The 20,699-nt window shown below is 48.3% G+C and overlaps 1 pseudogene; it reads right to left on the bottom strand.

The window, feature by feature from the left end:
• Positions 1–11,694: 11,694 nt before the first annotated feature.
• LOC142312749 (olfactory receptor 10G4-like) lies at positions 11,695–19,734 on the bottom strand (annotated as a pseudogene).
• Between the last annotated feature and the right edge of the window lie 965 nt (positions 19,735–20,699).

The raw sequence follows: 20,699 nt of genomic DNA on the forward strand, positions 1-20,699 counted from the left end.
ACTTCACAATTTTGGACTGCCCTGGCAAAGGAAAATACTACAAAGACTCACTTCCTCAAAATGGGCACATTAGACTCAAGATCAAGAGGCCTTCATGTACGTCTCTTCTCAGGGACATCGGAGTGCCACACAATGTTTTCACATAAAATCTTTCATATAATCTCCAAAAGTAACATACACCAGCTCTATCTCACTATTGGGTATGTGCCCTTAACATTTCCGCCATGAAAATTCATTTTGGTGTCATTTTGGAAGGTTTTCTGGTGAGTCCGTAAAAATGGCGTGAAACGCGGACAAAATTGTTCACAGCTGTGACTTTTGAGTGATAAATGCTTCAAGGGGTCTTCCCCATGCTGTTGCCATGTCATTTGAGCACTCTTCTGAGACTTTTGTGACATTTTTAGGGTTTCTCCATGCTGCCGGGGGGTCATTTCACAAAAATAATCGGGTCTCCCATTCCCATAGGATAACATTGGGCTCGTTGCTCGGGCCGAGTACACGAGTATCTTGGGAGGCTCGGCCCGAGCTTCGAGCACCCGAGCTTTTTAGTACTCGCTCATCACTAGTAATAACCTTTTTTGTCATTGGTGTAATTACCTTTCTAAACCCATAGGTGGCAATGTGTTGAATGTAACCAAAATGTAATATAAAAATAATATAATATGTACCTATAACATGTACCATATTATAAATATGAAAGGCAACAATGTGGCTTATTTAGTTAGATCATTTGTAAATTATAAACCAAAGCAAATAACCTTTTAGAAAAGACTGGATGATTCCATCAAAACACAATATTACTCATCATAAATGATTCTTATTGATTAAAAAAAATATGATATATAATATATGTGAAGGTAAACCTAGATGTACCTCGAACTTCCATCTTTATTACTCTAATTTAATTTATTTGATTTGTCTATTATTTATTAAATAACCTACTATATAAGAAACTGTGCAACTATAACCAATATTTCATCCTTATTGTGTTAACATAATAATATAAGAATAATGTATTACTAGGAAGCAAATAATTGAATATATTGATGAATATATGTTGATGAAGTGTTCTTTTCTTCCAAAAATTGGAACTTTCCGTTTTAATATGATTCATATTTAATAAAGTAATATTCTTATATTAGATATTACTTAACTAAATATTGAAGTGTTTTCTCAATTGAGATATTGAAATTAGGGAAATAAAAATTATAGAATTTCAATTTTGATTAAAAATTTGAATATTGAAAAAAAATAATCAAAATAAAAAAATAAGAATAAAAAAAGAAAAATGAAAATCGGAAAAAATAAAAGTTGGAATAAAAATAAGGCCTTCTATGTATATGACACTTATGTCCGTAATAACACATAATCTTAACATTACCAATATCTTGTATGATTTCCATACCTGTCATATCATTAACCTATAAAAATAATTAAGTCATGTAACCTTGCTGGATATACTCTGCTTTAGTATATACCGTATTTTTCGCTTTATAAGACGCACCGGATTATAAGACGCACCCCAAATTTAGACATAAAAGGTAAAAAAAAGAAAAATGGGGTCCGTCTTATACTCCGGTGTTCTCTTACTGGAGAGGGGCAGCAGTGGTGGTGAAGCGGGTCACAGGAGGCACAGGTTGTGCTGGCAGGTGCAGCGAATCAGTGGTGGCAGGTGCCGTGGCGTCCGTGGTGGCAGGCGTGGTGGCAGGAGCCGCAGGGTCCGTGGTGGCAGGTGCGGTGGCGTCCGTGGTGGCGGCAGCAGCGGCGACGGGAGAGTCCTCCAGCAGGCCGGTGCAGTGAGAGTGTCCACGGTCCCGCTTCAAATGGTGGCTCAGTGGTAGCAGCGGCGGTGACGACTCAGTGATGGCAGCGGTGGTGACAGCTCAGTGGTGGCAGCGGCGGTGACGGCTCAGTGGTGGCAGCGGTGGCGACGGCTCAGTGGTGGCAGCGGTGGCAACGGCTCAGTGGTGGAGCAAACCGATGCGGTGTTTTCCCAGTGTGTCCGCGGTCCCGATTCAAGTAATGGTGCTCGGAGCGGCGCATGCGCAGATGGAGCTCTCATCTCAGGGCTCCATCTGCGCACGCGCTGACTCCCGGAGCAACGCGTGTGCAGATGGAGCTCTCATCCAAGAGCTCCATCTGCGCACGGGCCCGCTCCCGGCGCCATCATTTGAAAGTGGGACCGTGGACAAACTGGGTAACTTGCTGCATAGCCGCCTGCCCCGCACGCACAGAGTGGCAGCCAGCAGGCTGCCCGCCCACCCTGCGTGCAAGCGGCAGGGTACCTGTGCTTGCGTGCGGGCGGCAGCCGAGTGCCTGTGTGAGGGCGGCAGCTGCCTTCCGCCCGCACGGGCACCCGACTGCCGCCCGCACACAGCACCCGGCTGCCGCCGGCACACAGCACCCGGCTGCCGCCGGCACACAGCACCCGGCTGCCGCCTGCACACAGCACCCGGCTGCTGCCCGCACACAGCCACGGGTACCCGGCTGCCACCGCACGCAAGCACAGGTACCCGGCCGCTTGCATGCAGCCACAGGCACCCGGCCGCCCGATCGCCGCACAGACAGGACCCCCAGGTACCGCTATATTTGGATTATAAGACGCACCCCCCATTTTCCTCCCAAATTTTTGGGAGGAAATGTGCGTCCTATAAAGCGAAAAATACGGTAAATGCATTGTGATTACCATACTTCAATTTTTTTTTATTCCCAATAATTTCCTTTGTACTTGAATTAATATTAATTATTAAACTTTGTGTAGACAAATATGAATATGCAATTGAGACCAAACCTTTTTCTTTTAACCCTTTCACGACCATGGACGGATATATCCATCATGGAGCGTGTCCCGTTAAGCCCCGCCCCCTGCGGCGGTCGGCACACATATCAGCTGTTTTCAACAGCTGACATGTGTGCCTGCATGTTGCGAGTGGAATCGCTTCCACTCGCAACATTTAACCCCTTAAATCTCGCTGCCAAAGTCTGGCAGCGAGATCTATATGCGCGCGGCCATGATGTTTACTTACCGCTGCCCCCACTGGAAGTCACGTGCATGATCATGTGACTTTCGGTGGTTGCCATCGTAGCACAGGGTCATGTGATGACGCCTGCAGCTATGAAGTTTCACTTTCGTTTTCCCTCGGCCGAGAGAAACAGGAAGTGACTGAATCTGCTGTTTACAGCTGTATAGCTGTGATCAGCAGATAGATAAAAGCGATCGTATTGCTGATCGCTATAGCCCCCTAGGGGGGCTACTAAAATAAAAAAATAAAAAAAAAAGTTTTAAAAAATAAATAAAAAAAACAAACCTAAAAGTTCAAATCACCCCCCTTTCCCCCATTGAAAATTAAAGGGTTAAAAATAAATAAATATGCACATATTTGGTATCGCCACGTTCAGAAATGCCCGATCTATCCATATATAATATGAATTAATCTGATTGGTAAATGGCGTAGTGGCAAAAAAATTCCAAACGCCAAAATTACGTTTTTTGGTCACCGCAAGTTTTACGCAAAATGCAATAACAGGCGATCAAAACGTAGCATCTGCGCAAAAATGGTACCATTAGAAACGACAGCTCGAGACGCAAAAACTAAGCCATCACTGAGCCATAGATCCAGAAAAATGAGAACGCTACGTGTTTCGGAAAATGGCGCCACTTTTATTGGACAAGCTTGTGAATTTTTTTTAACCGCTTAGATACAAGTAATTCGATACATGTTTGGTGTCTACAAACTCACACCGACCTCAGGCATCATACCCACACATCAGTTTTACCATATAGTGAACACCGTGAATAAAACATCGCAAATACTATTGTGCCATCACACTTTTTTTGCAGTTTTTCCACACTTGGAATTTTTTTGCTGTTTTCCAGTACACCATATGGTACAACGTATGGTTTGATTTAAAAGTACAACTTGTCCCGCAAAAAACAAGCCCTCATATGGCAAGATTGACGGAAAAATAAAAAAGTTACAGCTCTCGGAAGAAGGGGAGCAAAACGCAAAAACGGAAAGTGCCCCGGGGCTGAAGGGGTTAATATCATCACATATGATGTTATGAAAAAATTAATATGTTAAGATTAAATTAAATTAAAATTTATGTTGTATATCTTCAAGACCTTATTATAAATATTTCATATTTGAAAAGAAAATGATTACCAATCTGTGTATCAGTAAAATAAGTAACACAAAACTGTATAAAAGTCAAGACATTAAAAATACTTATTCTAGAATGTGATTTAGTGGAAATAACTACAACCTCACTGGTGGTGTTGTCGTTAGATTTGGTTCAGTAGTATCCATGGGTTCAGATCTCAATGAATATTTTCGTAAACTCACCATACATAGACATTTCCTTATAAAAGAAAGGAACAATCAAAATATTAACCAACCTCCTGGGGAGTCCAAGACCAATCCGATGCACTGGGTCAAACATTTTTTGATATTAACTCCCAACCAATCCCTGAATCTTTGGATGAGACCAAAAGGAAAACCTTGATCAAATTGTTCTCATCCTTAGAAACAAAAATAAAATCTGAAATTACTAATCATCTTGATATAATGTTTATGGAAAGATATATTTGAAAAACTGATCCCTAAAGGCCTGCGGTTATCCCAGAAATCACCCTATCCGCAGGACCTTAATTTTACAAAGACATGGGAGGACTACTCCAAGGAATGCTCTCTTGGCTTTATGCGGTTCCTAGTCAAGAAAAGAGGCTTTTTGGCTGAGCTAGCTTTGACTGAGGCCAACAACCTCAGTCTGAAATCAGAGATGTACGCACACACCCTTGACTTCAAGGAACAAAATCTGAGTCTGAGAGGCGTTCCCTACTTCCATTGTGAATCTTACCCTTGAGCATATAACATGTGTTTTCTTCTTGCTTCAACACCTATGACTAAGGACTGTTTTTAAATTTCACCATCCGAAACGCGTAAGGTGTTTCACGCACTTTGCCCCATCCCTCTGCTACAAATATATATGCTTTTTGTATATTTAAATATATACAAAGCTGATTGGCCGCTGGGCTCGCCATGGCCCCGCCCCCCGCACGGATTGGCCGCTCGCCCAGGCTCCGCCCCCCACACGGATTGGCCTCTCGCCTCGGCACCCTGCAGGCATTGGCAACTCGCCCACGTCCCGCCCCCCTCACGCAATGCACGCTCGCTCTGGCAACGCCCCCCGCACGTATTCCGGTGCAGCATGGGGGATGGAGCACAATGGGGGGTGCGCAGCATGGGGGATGGAGCACGATGGGGAGTGCGCAGCATGAAGGATGGAGCACGTTTGGGAGTGCGCAGCATGGCGGATGGACCACGTTTGGGAGTGCGCAGCATGGCGGATGGACCACGTTTGGGAGTGCGCAGCATGAGGGATGGAGCACGTTTGGGAGTGCGCAGCATGGCGGATGGACTACGTTTGGGAGTGCGCAGCATGGCAGATGGAGCACGTTTGGGAGTGCGCAGTATGGCGGATGGAGCACGTTTGGGAGTGCGCAGCATGGCGGAGGGAGCACGTTTGGGAGTGCGCAGCATGGCGGATGGACCACGTTTGGGAGTGCGAAGCTGAGTGGATGGACCACGTTTGGGAGTGCGCAGCATGGCGGATGGAGCACGTTTGGGAGTGCGCAGCATGGCGGATGGAGCACGTTTGGGAGTGCGCAGCATGGCAGATGGAGCACGTTTGGGAGTGCGCAGCATGGCGGATGGAGCACGTTTGGGAGTGCGCAGCATGGCGGATGGAGCACGTTTGGGAGTGCACAGCATGGCGGATGGAGCACGTTTGGGAGTGTGCAGCATGGCGGATGGTGCACGATGGGGAGTGCGCAGTATGGCGGATGGAGCACGTTTGGGAGTGCATAGTATGGCGGATGGAGCACGTTTGGGAGTGCGCAGCATGGCGGATGGGGCACGTTTGGGACTGCGCAGCATGGCGGATGAAGCACGTTTGGGAGTGCGCTGCATGGCGGATGGAGCACGTTTGGGAGTGCGCAGCATGGCGGATGGAGCACGTTTGGGAGTGTGCAGCATGGCGGATGGTGCACGATGGGGAGTGCGCAGTATGGCGCATGGAGCACGTTTGGGAGTGCGCAGTATGGCGGATGGAGCACGTTTGGGAGTGCGCAGCATGGCGGATGGAGCACGTTTGGGAGTGTGCAGCATGGCGGATGGTGCATGATGGGGAGTGCGCAGTATGGCGGATGGAGCACGTTTGGGAGTGTGCAGCATGGCGGATGGTGCACGATGGGGAGTGCGCAGCATGGCGGATGGAGTACGTTTGGGAGTGCGCAGCATGGCGGATGGAGCACGATGGGGGGTGCGCAGCATGGCGGATGGAGCACGTTTGGGAGTGCGCAGCATGGCGGATGGAGCACGTTTAGGAGTGCGCAGCATGGCGGATGGAGCACGATGGGGAGTGCGCAGCATGGCGGATGGAGCACGTTTGGGAGTGCGCAGCATGGCGGATGGAGCACGTTTGGGAGTGCGCAGCATGGCGGATGGAGCACGATATATATATATATTCAATAAAGCTGGATTTTTTAACTATGGATTTTTTTGATGCTGGATCCAACCCTCCTTTGACCACGATTGACTGCAGCTTGGCCTTCTGACGGATCACGAGCACGACCAGTCTTGTTGCACAGAGCTATATGGTAAGCTGGAGTTTTCTTTTCTTTATATTCCCCGATTATCCCTGTGACCATTTATCTCCGGTGACTGACGTCAGCAATCCTAGAATATAGCGCATATTTTCTCTCCAGATGTCACAGTGAATGGTAAACTGAGTGAAGATGGCAGCGATTTTGTAAGATTTAGCCTGCAGAATAAGAAATTGGGTCTTAAGGTTGATGTGAATGTGGATAATATCACTGTAATCCGTGAGGAACACGTCATTGTCTATGACTGGACGGCGGCCATCGAAAATCTGGGGTCAGTGAGGCGCCCATATAAACCTTGAGTGGGGGACGGGTGACCTCATAGATCAGTGCTTGGACCACAAGCTTCAGAGTACACATGTCACATGAGGATTTTGAATCTGATTATCCTTCCTTTCCATCCTTCCATTCCTCCTTCCTTCCCATTCTTCCTTCTTTCCCATCCTTTCCTTCCCATCTTTTTCTTCCCATCCTTTCCTTCGTTCCTATCTTTCCCTTGCTTCCCTTCCTTACTTCCTTCCCATCCACCCATCTATCCTTCCTGATCATTCATTCATCCATCCTTCCTTCCTTCCCATCCTTCCTTCCATTCCTTCCCTCCCTTCCTTCCCCTTCTTACCATATTTCCCTTCCTTCCCTTCTTTCCTTCCTTCCCATCCATCGATCTATCCTTCCTGATCACCCATCCTTCCTTCCTTATCATCCTTCCTTCAATTCATCCTTCCTTCCTTCTGATCATCTTTCCTTCCTCATCATCTCTCCATCCTTACTGATCATCTTTCCATCCTTTCTGATCATCCTTCCTTCCTTCCTGATCATCCTTCCTTTCTTCCTTCCTGATCATCCTTCCTCCTTTTCTGATCATCCTTCCTTCCTGATCATCCTTCCTTCAATTCTGATCACCATTTCTTCCTTCCTGATCATCCCTCTTTCCTTCCTTCCTTTCTTTCTGATCATCCTTCCTCCCTTTCTGTTCATCCTTCCTCCCTTTCTGATCATCCTTCCTCTCTTTCTGATCATCCTTCCTCCCTTTCTGATCATCCTTCCTCCCTTTCTGTTCATCCTTCCTCCCTTCCTGATCATCCTTCCTCCCTTTCTGATCATCCTTCCTCCCTTTCTGATCATCCTTCCTCCCTTTCTGTTCATCCTTCCTCCCTTCCTGATCATCCTTCCTGATGCCTCCTGTGACCCCTCTCCACCACCCCCCGGTAAGCTACATTCAGATTTTAAGACACACCTCTCATTTTGCTCCCAATTTTTTGGGAGGAAAAGTGCGTCTTATAATCCGAAAAATACAGTATTTGCTTTTTCCTCATTATTTTATGTATTCATCTCTATTTTACTTGTGCTCATTCCTGCGTTCATCTATTTGCTCCTTCATTTACTTTCTTGTATTTGTTTTCGTCTACATTTCTATTCCTTCATCTTCGTTCACATCTGCACATCGGCCACATTTCTCCTGATTTCCTGTGATTTCTGCGTGAGCGAGGATTTGTGTTTTTGTTTTGCAGAATTCTGAAATTGAATGATAAACAAATGACTTTCCCTCTTGACATTGGAGCCAATTTTACAATCGCCCCCAGCGGACGCTCGCTGCACCAGTCCTTCTATGTAGACGGCATTTACTCCGCAGTGAATAGCACCATCGGGGTCATCGGTATGTCATGAAACCGAAGGATGGATGAAGGAAGAATTCAGGAGCCAAAGGGGAAAGGATATGGGAGGAAGGAAAGGGCCAAAGGAAGAGGGGAGGAAGGAGGAGGAGACAAATGGGAAAACATAAAGGGAAGGATGAAGAGGGGAATGGAGGAAGAAAAATAAGAGACAGGGAAGGAATGAGGGAACTAAAAGGGAGAGAAGAGAGTAAAAGAATGTGGAAACCAAAAGGGAGGGAGAGGCGAGGAATGGAGGAACTAAAAGGAAAAGAAGAAAGAAATTGGAGAACTAAAAGGGGAGGAGAGAGAATTAGGGAACTAAAAGGGAAGGTAGAAGAGAGAAATGGGGAAGAAACATGGAAGGCAGAGGAAAGGGGAACTAAAAGGGAGGAAAGAGTAAAAGAATGGTGGAACTAAAAGAGGGAGAAGTGAGGAATGAGGGAACTAAAAGGGAAGGGAGAGGAATGGGGGGAACTAAAAGGGAAGGAAGAAGAGAAGAATGCTGGAACAAAAATGAAAGGGAGAGGGAATGAATGGAGGAACTAAAAAGGAAGGTAAAGGAGAGGAATACTGGAACTAAAAAGGAAGGGATGTATGGGGGAACTAAAAGGGAAGGGAGAAAGGAGGAATGGGGAACTAAAAAGTAGAGTAGAGATGAAAAGAACAGGGGAACTAAAAAGAAAGGGAGAGGCGAGGCACGGGGGTGCTAAAAGAGAAGGGAAAGTATGTGAGAACAATGTGGCAACTAGAAGGGTAGGGTGAAGGGAGAGAAATGGAAGAACTAAAATGGAAGGGAAAGAAGAAGAGATCAATGGAGAAACAAACATGGAAGGGAGATTGGATGAATGGAGAAACTAAAAAGGAAGGAGGAGTTGAGGGATAGGGGAACTAAAAGGGTAGGAGGAGGGGAGGAATGGGGGAACAAAAAGGGAGGGAAGAGAGGAAAACAAATGAGGGAACTAAAACAGAAGAGAGGAGAAGAATGGGGGAACTAAAATGGTAGGGAGAGGAGAAGAATGGGGGAACTAAAACAGAAGGAAGAGGAGAGAAATGGGGGAACTAACATGGAAGGTAAAGTAAGGAATGGGGAAAGGGAAGGGATGGGTGAGCAGAATGGCTGTGAAAATGAAATAGGAAAATGGGAATAGAGGGTGGAAGGGGCAGGAGAGGTATGGCAGAGACTAAATGGGAGGGTAGGAATGAGTTAGCAGAATATATAGGGAAGAGGAAGAGGTAGAAGTGAAATAAGCTACAAAAAGGGGAGATGAAGAATAGGGGAGCAAACGTGGAGTGTAGGAATGGGTAGCAAAGGGAGGCAAAATTATAGGTACATATGAGGATGGGGGACCCCCTTAATGATATTGTACAGATTAACCCTTCACTTTTTATGATCTCTTGAATTTCAGGTCAGTTCATTAACAGCGATGTAAGATTAACCTCAGATTCCTTCCACGTTAGTGCAAAGATCGTCCCCATTCACAGGTAAAACATTATTATATCCAGTCGTCACCTCTGTTCTTACCCCCGACCTGCAGACACCTCAGAGGAAACCAATGATCATGTAACTGTTATTTTTTCTATTTAGGGCCCCAGACTGTGATTTTACAGCACACGGGGAGCAGGACCGGGGCCAATGTCAGCACGTCAGCCTCAGCCCAGACAACCCACTCGGGGGAGCCGGATACATTGTATCAGACGTCTTTACAATTCCACAGTAAAATCCAGGATAAGTCATAGAATTATACAAAGTATCAAATAATCTGTAAATGTATATTAGGGTATGTGCGCACGTTGCTTTTTACCTGCTTTTTACCTGCTTTTTTGCTGCTTTTTCTTCTGCGCTGTTTAATGCCAAAATGGATGTGTTCTTCTATTCAAGCAAAGTCTATGGGAATTTGGGTTTCTTGTTCACACTATGTTGTTCAAAATGCTGCCTTTTTGTGGCAGAACTTTGGTCAAAAACTCAAAAACAATTGTTTCCCCCATTCTTTGTCAGTCATCATTATATGGGAAATGAGTGAAATCTTCAGAACTGCACTGATACATTGTAACAAACAACATGTACCGGCAAGAGTTGTGTTCACAGAAGATTGTCTAGACTGGATACATTGTAACAAACCCTCAGCTGTGACACGGTTTAGGTTTAAACAAGAATATTCTCATTCACAGACAATAATGAGAAGTTATAAACATTGTAAAGGAGGGAAATACAAAACTTTATTAACCCAATGAGGTTCAGGATCCGAGTTTGAGAATGATTGAAAGTTATAAGTGCAGAAGATTTTACACAAATGTCTCATACAATATAAAATGTAAAAACATCGGGAGGAACACAACCTGAAAGAATAAAAAGCAACAAATAAAGAACAATCCAACAAATAACTATTTGTAAATATGACTCCGAGCCCCAGGATGCGAGGGGTGCGACCCATAAACCTCTACTCCTGACATAAACGCACTCATGGACTGAAGGAACGAGGAGCCGAGCAGCAACATGTAAGAATAAGGGAAAGGTGAAGCCGAAAACCTCTCTTCAATGATCTGACAGAGCACAAAGAAGAGTGAGAGTCTTGCATGTTATGGAGGATGAGATTAGTCCTCCAAGGCTCCTGCCTTATCCAGCCTGATGGCCTCCAATGTCACTACATTACAGACCTCGAGCTTTCCCATCGACTGCTATTATCTTCTATTTCCCAAGATTTGGCGTTATTGGAGGAGACCTCCTTAGGTCTGGTGTTGGAGACATACATCTCCCACAATGGATAAGCGCATTATGGGAACTCAGCGTCTCTCTGCACAATTTGGATTACAGCTCTTGAGGTGACTGGAGTAGAAGACCTGATGTAACAGCAGAATAATAACTGCAGCTCTTGCTGTAACCAGAGTAAACATGATTTAACAGCAGAGTAGTAACTGCAGCTCTAGAGGCAATTGGAGAATAAGACATGATGTAACAGCAGAATAGTAACCGCAGCTTTGGAGGTGACTGGAGTATAAGACACAATGTAACATCAGATTAGTGGCCATAGCTCTGGGGGTGACTGGAGTATAAGACATGATGTATCAGCAGAATAATAACTGCAACTCTTGATGTAACCAGAGTATAAGACATGATGTAACAGCAGAATAGTGACTGCAGCTCTGGAGGTAACATGAGGATAAGACCTGAGATAACAGCAGGATTATAACTGCAGCTCTTGGTATAACCAGAGTATAAAACATGATGTAACAAAAGTATAGTGAATGCAGCTCTGGAGGTAATTGCAGGATAAGCCATGGTGTAACACCAGAATAGTGAGTGCAGCTCTGGAGGTGACTGGATGATAAGACATGATGTAACTTTCCAATATCAGAAGATGCTGCTCATTCTGCTGTTTTTTACATGGAGTGGATTGGCCGCATTAGTAATTTTTGTAGCACTCCTTTGACTTCCTTGTTCCTCAGAGTATATATCAGGGGGTTCAGCATGGGCGTTATAACCGCATAGAACACAGTAATGAAGCTGTTGGCTGATGTGTACACTGACATGGGCTGCACATACACAATGATCCCGGTCCCATAGAATATGGACACCACCAGTAAATGTGACGCACACGTAGAGAACGTCTTCTGTCTTCCCTCCCTGGAGTTTATCCTCAAGATGCTCCTCACAATCCGGTTGTAAGATACAAGAACTAACGTGAAACACGATGGCCCCAAGATTACCGGAGTGACGATGAGCAGGATCTCATCCAGAGCTTTATAAGTGGCGTCGCGTCACAAAAGAAGTTGTAGAGCTGGTTTGGTCCATAGAAGGAAAGTCTCATAAGAAAGCAGGTGTGGAACGTGGAGTGGGCAAAGCCACCGAACCAGGCACAGCCGGCCAGAGGGATGCAGACCGACCTCATCAGCTCGGTGTACCGGAGCGGGTTACAGATGGCCACAAAGCGGTGATAAGCTATGACGGCCAGAAGGAACATCTCCAGCTGCCCAGGACATGGAAGAAATACATCTGAGAGAAGCAACCATAGAACGAGATCCTCCTGTTATCGGAGGAGAGGATGTCGAGCAGTTTAGGGACAGTCACCGAGGAGTAACCTATATCTAGGAAGGACAGGTGGCCCAGGAGGAGATACATGGGGGTGTGAAGGCGAGCATCCAGCGGCTCCACCAGGAGGATCAGCGCATTACCCAGAACCGTGATCACATAGACAATCATAAAACTGAGGAAAAGGAGAATCTGGACGTCAGAGACCGCGGAGGACAGACTGGAGAGGACAAATTCTCCCACCAAGCTCTGGTTATCATCTAAAAAAGATTCAATAATGTTCATCTGAGAAAAAAGGAAAAAATAGCAATAAATAAGAAGTAATGCAAAATAAGAAATGGCAAATTCCTAATATTAAATTCAGAAATGTCAGTAATGATGCGGGGCTGACAACCTCTGAGACACCGTGTACAGGCTGGTTGTCACCAGTAATAGATCAGTGATGTCATCGTCAGTGGGCGGGGCTGACAACTTCACACATATCATATACAGTGTGTCCACCCATATCCTGTCCAACGCCATTAACTTGAGAACGGCTGCAGCTATAGGCATAGAAATGGTGTCTAGGTATAGTAAAGTAGCCATGCGCTACGCAATGAAACTACCTATAGCACCACCTGGTGGAAAACAACAGAGTTAGCATTTTTATCTCGACAATGGAAAGAGAGAAAAAAAGTGAAATACAAAGTTGTAGGGCATCATCAATTCAATACGAATCGACACCTTGCATACAGAAATGCTATGATTAGAACGTGTAAAACTCACAAGGCTGCGGACGTGAAGCGATACCTCATGGACTTCCTACAAGTCATTGGGTATGGTGGCTGCGTGGAGTGGCCTCCACACTCACCTGACCTGACCCCATTGGACTTCTTTCTGTGAGGTCACATCAAACAGCAGGTGTATGCGACCATTCCACCAACATTGCAGGACCTACGACGACGTATGACAGATGCTTGTGATCGCCCAGTATGTAAGCAATGCACAGCCCCCACCCACCATCACCGACCATATGATGGGACCTCCGGCTACTAATCATTTGTATCCACAAATCTATTTTCATTTTAATGTTCTGTATAGATTATTTAAACACAACTTTTTCTTTTCATTGATGTGAATTCCCGGTCTGTGGCACAGTTTGGTAGGGTAATGTATTGATACTTGTTTTGTTTTTTTCTTCTTTCCTTGTATTGTTTATTTTACTCTCAAATACATGTGTTAAGCTCCTGATTTCCGGTCTGATGTGAAGATTTCCTAGTGATAATGACTGACTTTTCCCTGCAGCCGGACTGATCCCGGCGCTGGTCACTGATCTGTCATCAGATCTCACACAACAAACCGTGCACATTCTAAATAGATCCTGGACTGATGAGATGTGAGTACATCAGCGATGGGCAAAGAGGGGAATATTCCCATTATTTGTCTCAGATATTTACTACCATTTGTATATTCCTAACAAATAACGAATCTAATAATGCAAGTCAAAGGAAATTAATAATATTCCTGCGGATGAGGAGAAAAGAGCTGACAAAGAATGGAAACAGCATGGGGAAGATTCCTGGATGCATCTATGAAGCACAGGTCACTTCTGGGAACAATATTTTCAGAATATTACGTCACCCCCCATCATCCCCCTCTAACACAGACCACCCCCATCATCCCCCCTCTCTCACAGACCACCCCCATCATCCCCGCTCTCTCACAGACCACCCCCATCATCCCCCTTTCTCACAGACCGCTCCCCATCATCCCCCTCTCTCACAGACCGCTCCCCATCATCCGCCCTCTCTCGCATAGACCGCTCCCCATCATCCCCCCTCTCTCGCATAGACCGCTCCCCATCATCCCCCCTCTCTCGCATAGACCGCTCCTCATCATCCCCCCTCTCTCGCATAGACCGCTCCCCATCATCCCCCCTCTCTCGCATAGACCGCTCCCCATCATCCCCCCTCTCTCACAGACCGCTCCCCATCATCCCCCCTCTCTCACAGACCGCTCACCGTCATCCCCCCTCTCTCACAGACCACTCCCCATCATCCCCCTCTCTCATAGACTGCTCCCCATCATCCCCCCTCTCGCATAGACCACTCCCCATCATCCCCCTCTCGCATAGACTGCTTCCCATCATCCCCCCTCTCGCATAGACCGCTCCCCATCATCCCCCCTTTCTCACAGACCGCTCCCCATCACCCCCCCCTCTCTCATAGACCGCTCCCCATCATCCCCCCTCTCTCATAGACCGCTCCCCATCATCCCCCTCTCTCATAGACCGCTCCCCATCATCCCCCCTCTCTCACAGACTGCTCACCATCATCCCCCCTCTCGCACAGACTGCTCCCCATCATCCCCCTCTCTCATAGACCGCTCCCCATCATCCCCCTCTCATATAGAGCGATCTCCTCTCAGTCCCTCTCTCCCTTTCTCAGCAGCAGGAGATGACAGAATGTGAGGGAATAAATAACACCGAAGCCTCCAAAATGAAGAGGACATTTCTCCAGATTATATCTTTGGTGTTACTGTAAGGAATCCAGCATGGAGGGTGACGTGCCTGTCCGGTGTCTGGACCTTCAGCAGTCACTATAAAGACAATATACAATCAATACAACAGGAAACATGAATATATATATATACTGCAAATCTCTGCAAATATATACTAAGATAACACCTCCTGGCAGCATCTTGTAATAAGATTTATAGGTGACATCTATCATACAGAGAAGTCACATAGATATTGGCAAATTTATATATATATATATATATATATATATGTATATATATATATATATATATATATTTATATATATCTCTATATCGGTATTATAAAAAATAAGGAACAAATACAGATAAGATAACACTTCCTGGCAGCCTGGAAAATATCTATTACATCTAATCTCAGATCAGAGGCCAAAATATTGGAAAATCGTCTTCATAGAGGAAAATGAAGCAACAGAAGGAGAGAATCACAGCGCAAACACCGCACAGATGGAGGATGATATCTACAGAGGAGACAACATCCTCCATATTCTCCTCCTCTGATCTTGATGATGACCCTTCTGGAGTCGCCGCCCTATAGGAGCCAATATCTGCTCCATCTATGGGGACCAGGGCTGCCACTAGGAATTTCAGGGCCCCATACTGGCAAAAGTTCGGGGCCCCCTTGAGGCTCCGCCCCAGCTCCGCCTCCACCCCACGAATCTTCCACAGTCCCACCGCCACTCTTGGAAAACTTCACTTCTGCACTACAGCCTCACCAATCCACACATTAACCCTTTACATTGAACACCGTGTCACACACGCAGCCATCAGATTTTGTTTTGGCCAAAAGATTTTTGTAAGCCTACACCACGACAAGGTGGACTCTTTTGGCCGGGCCCTACTTTACTCTAACTTTTTTTTTTTCTTTTTAAATCTAACTTCTTTGGTATATATTTATTTTTTTTGGTATATCTATTTTTTTTCTTTAAGGGAATGTGTCACATACAGTTTTTAAACTAATTGAAACCAAATTGTGATAATGCAGACTTGTGGATTTAGACCTAACAACCCCTTCAAAGGGAATCTGTCACCAGGTTTTTAACACCTAATCTGAGCGCAGCATAACATAGGGGAAGAGATCCTGATTCCAGCGATTGTCACTTATTGGGCTGCTTAGTGTAGTTTTGATAACATCACTGGTTAATCAGCAGGAGATTATCATTACAGGGCTACTTGGTATATTTTAGGTAGTCCAGCATATTCATGAGCTCTGTATAACTGCTAGATCTGCAGCAGAGAAAACATGGCTTTTATCACAATGAAAGCAAACAGCCCAGTAAGTGACACACCGCTGGAATCAGGATATCTGTTTCTACTTTATGCTGCTCTCAGATGGGGGAGCAAAAACCTGCTGACAGATTCCCTTTAAGGCTCTTTTAGCAGATAGATAGATAGATAGATAGATAGATAGATGGATATGTGGCGCCCCTGTGGCTTCAGTCACCACAGGGTACTGCACCTCACTTAGGGTGCAGTACTCATCCTGGATCCAGAGGAGGTCGGTACCAGTTCCACAACACAAACTCATATACACAACCAGGTTGCCCTCCCCATTGGGGACCAGGCTAGGGTCGGGTCTTAAGCTAGTCACCAAACATGGGGGGGCGGCCACCCACTAGTGACAGGGAACCGGGGGAGGAGCAGCCACCAGGGGGAGTTAGGAGCTTACACAACAGTTAGAGTGTTCTCCAGCAGGAGAGAACAAGAGTGGGACCGGTGCGGTTCAGGGTGCAGAGCCTTAGGGTGGAACAGACTTCACGTTGCATCACCAGAATCTGCAGGACGGGGGATTGTAAGTCTCTTTGACCACCACGAGATCCCGGCGCACAGTGCCACATAGGGTCCGGAGTCGTGATTACAGTCAAGCCCCACAGCGGCCCCGCGTCACCTACACACGGGACAGGAGCTAACACTACACGAACCAGGGTCCCCAAGCAGCATCAGGCCACGGGGATCCATCTATAAGGCTCTGTGCGCACTAGTGCGTTTTACCCGCGATTTACCCCCGGATTTGCCGCGGAAATTTCTTGAGAAATGTCTGCAATCTTTGTGCAGACATTTCCCAGCAAATTCTATGAGAAAAAAAAATAGCTGTGCGCACTGTGCGGATTTTTCTCAAGAAATTTCCTTGAGAAGAATTTCTCGAGAAAATTTCTTGAGAAAATGAGCATTTCAATTCTTTTCCGCAGGTACCCTGCGGATTTCGGCAGTACAGCCTGCAAAATCCGCAGGGAACCACCCGCGGGAAAATCGCGGCAAATTCGCGGCTATTCCGCGGCAAATCCGCATGCGGATTTGGTGCGGATTTTTTCCGGAGTTCCGGAAATCTTTCACTCCTAGAAGTTTCTCAAGAAATTTTCTTGAGAAACTTCACATTTCTAGTGCGCACATAGCCTAAAGGCACAAGAAGGAAGGGCCCATCGACCACTGTACCGGTTATAACCTCCAACGGATCCGCGATCAGCTGGGGCCCATCACGGCTGGAACCACAGCAGCTGATTCAGCCTTTTGATTGCCGTCACCTCGTGCTTCGGCACCAACAGCCACTACTCTCCTCATCATCCTCCCCGGGCCCCCGCTCCACCTGTGGGGAGCAGAACCATCCTTGCTGCAACACTATCCGCCCCGGAGGACAGAGACAGCAGCAGCACCTAATCCCTGGCCACGTACCACAGGTGGCGTCACAAGACTATCATCCTCATCATTGCCCCACCATCATCCAAATCCCTTTTATTGTACACCTCGGGGCCACGAACCCGGGGAGGGCCACCTGTGACATCCCCCTGACCCGACATCACCGGCCCGACGACGAGTAATATTTAACCCCTGCGCCGTGGGTGCTACAGATAGATGAGGGACGGAGGGACGGACGGACGGAGGGACGGACGGACGGAGGGACGGACAGACGGAGGGACAGAGGGACAGAGGGACGGATGGACAGAGGGACGGATGGACAGAGGGACAGATAGACAAAGGGACGGATAGACAAAGGGACGGATAGACAAAGGGACGGATAGACGGTGGGGGGGGGGTCTCACAGCAGGTGGGGGGTGTCTTACAGCAGGTGGGGGGGTCTCACAGCAGGGGGGTCTCACAGCAGGTGGGGGGTCTCACAGCAGGTGGGGGGTCTCACAGCAGGTGGGGGGGTCTCACAGCAGGTGAAGGGGTCTCACAGCAGGTGGGGGGTCTCACAGCAGGTGGGGGGGTCTCACAGCAGGTGGGGGGTCTCACAGCAGGTGGGGGGGTCTCACAGCAAATGGGGGGGTCTCACAGCAGGTGGGGGGGTCTCACAGCAGGTGGGGGGTCTCACAGCAGGTGGGGGGGTCTCACAGCAGGTGGGGGGGTTCACAGCAGGTGGGGGGTCTCACAGAAGGTGGGGAGAGTCTCACAGAAGGTGGGGGGGTCTCACAGAAGGTAGGGGTGTCTCACTGCAGGTGGGGGGTCTCACTGCAGGTGGGGGGGTCTCACTGCAGGTGGGGGGGTCTCACTGCAGGTGGGGGGGTCGGGTCTCACTGTAGGTGGGGGGGTCTAACTGCAGGTGGTGGGGGGGTCGCAGCAGGTGGGGGTCACAGCAGGTGGGGGTGGGGTCACAGCAGGTGGGGGTGGGGTCACAGCAGGTGGGGGTGGGGTCACAACAGGTGGGGGTGGGGTCACAGCAGATGGAGGAAGGTGAGAGGTGGGAGAGGGGCAGCAGATGAGGGAGGGGGCAGCGACTGTTGGGGGAGGGGGTGGCAGATGGAGGGGACGCAGCAGATGGGTTCAGTGCTGCTGGATCAGGGGCAGTGACTGTTGCAGCCGGCGGCTGATGGGTGGGGGCTGGGGCAATGGCGGCGGCTGAAAGGAGACAGTGTCTTTAAACTTACCGATCACGCTCCTCACCTTCCACGGACACTGGAGTGACGCTGAGGGGAGTGGTCACCGGCCCCAGATCCACAGTGATTGGAGAGATCGGTCACAAGGCCGATCTCTCCAATCAGAGCTGGGGGTGGGTGAAACTGAGGTCACCCAGCTCCAGCCAATGATCGGTGCTACAAATGCACTGATCAGGGCTGGATTTTAATGTTATAGCCATTTTCAATGATTGGAACGTTACAGTGGCTGTGATTGGCTGACGAACGCCGCTCAGCCAATCACAGCCTCCTTAGGTCCGGGGAGGAGACACCACCCCTCCTGAGGTCAGGCAGTGGGCCCCTCCTCCCCGAATCTAAGATATTTGCAGCGATCACAGCCACCGGGGCAACGATCTCGCCATGACGTACTGGGTACGTCATGGGTCCTTAAGTACCAGGGAGCTATGACGCACCCAGTACGTTTTCAGGCTCTAAGGGCCCGCTCCCGCTTGGGGCCCCTGTGCGACTGCAGGTGCTCTCAGTGCAATGTCCCCACCCCCTGCCCATGGGGCCCGGTGAGCAGAGAAATGAAAGGGCAGGGGTCTGGGCTGTCAGCGTGTCCAGGCCCCATCTCCTGCTCACTGCACGACCAGCCCGCCCTGCGAAGTGTACTGTCAACGCCCCCTGCGCTGGGGCCCGGGGAGCAGAGGAATGAAAGGGGAGAGGCCTGTCAGCATGTCCGGGCCCCCCCTCCTGCCTGCTGCTCACCGGGCCCGCTACAGGAGTTCCACTAGTAATGCCCTGATGGCGGCCCTGACGGGGACTGTACGAAGCAGAGCGCACTGCACGGGGGCACTGCCTGCTCTAACCCAGGCCCATCACCGATATACCCACGCCCATCACCGATATAGCCTCGCCCATCACCGATATAGCACTGCCCATCTCCAGAATAGCCCCGACCATCTCCAGCATTGCCCCGCTCATCTCCAGCATTGCCCCGCTCATCTCCAGTATAGACACGGCCATCTACAGTATAGTCCCGCCCATCTCCAGTATGGCCCCGACCATCTCCAGTATAAACACGCCCATCTCCAGTATTGACACGCCCATCTCTAGTATAGCCCCGCCCATCTCCAATATAGCCCCGACCATCTCCAGCATAGCCCCACCCATCTCCAGTATAGACACGGCCATCTCCAGTATAGCCCCACCCATCTCCAGTATAGCCCCGACCATCCCCAGCATAGCCCCACCCATCTCCAGCATAGCCCCACCCATCTCCAGTATAGACACGGCCATCTCCGGTATAGCCCCGCCCATCTTCAGCATAGCCCTGCATAGCGAAACGCCCATCTACAGTATAGCCGCGCCCAGCTCTAAGAGGCTCCGCCCTTGTTGTGAACTCTCCATGGCAACTCATGTGTGGCTTAACAGGGAGAAGCCCCGCCCCCTGCTCACAGGATTCTAATCAGTGCGGACGTCTCCATATTGCCAAGGACGATAAAGTGGCCGAGGGGTGGAGCCAGCAGCGATTTGAGCGCTCAGTGGTGACAGGAGGCGGAGTTTGTGCGGCCAGGTGACCACAGCGTGTGGAGCCCGAGCGGAGGCCGGAGGTGGAGTACGAGCCCCGGCCGCTGTATACAGTGTAGATGAGGGTGTACATATATATATATACGGGGGACGGAGTGGGCCTAGAGGGGATATATCACCATGGTAACACAGAGGCATCCAGAGATCACGTCTCCTAGTGGGAGGGGCACGAACAGTGGAGAGCATAACAAACACCCCCGATGCCAGACGCCCATTATTGTGTATAGAGGACTATGTGGGGTCTATTATTCTGTATGGAGGGTTATGTGGGGGCCATTATACTGTACGGAGGACTATGTGGGGCCCATTATTCTGTATGGAGGACTTTGTGGGGCCCATTATTCTGTATGGAGGGCTATGTGGGGCCCATTATTGTGTATGGAGGGCTATGTGGGGCCCAT

Source organism: Anomaloglossus baeobatrachus, chromosome 5, assembly GCF_048569485.1.
Source record: "Anomaloglossus baeobatrachus isolate aAnoBae1 chromosome 5, aAnoBae1.hap1, whole genome shotgun sequence".
Lineage (NCBI taxonomy): Eukaryota > Metazoa > Chordata > Amphibia > Anura > Aromobatidae > Anomaloglossus > Anomaloglossus baeobatrachus.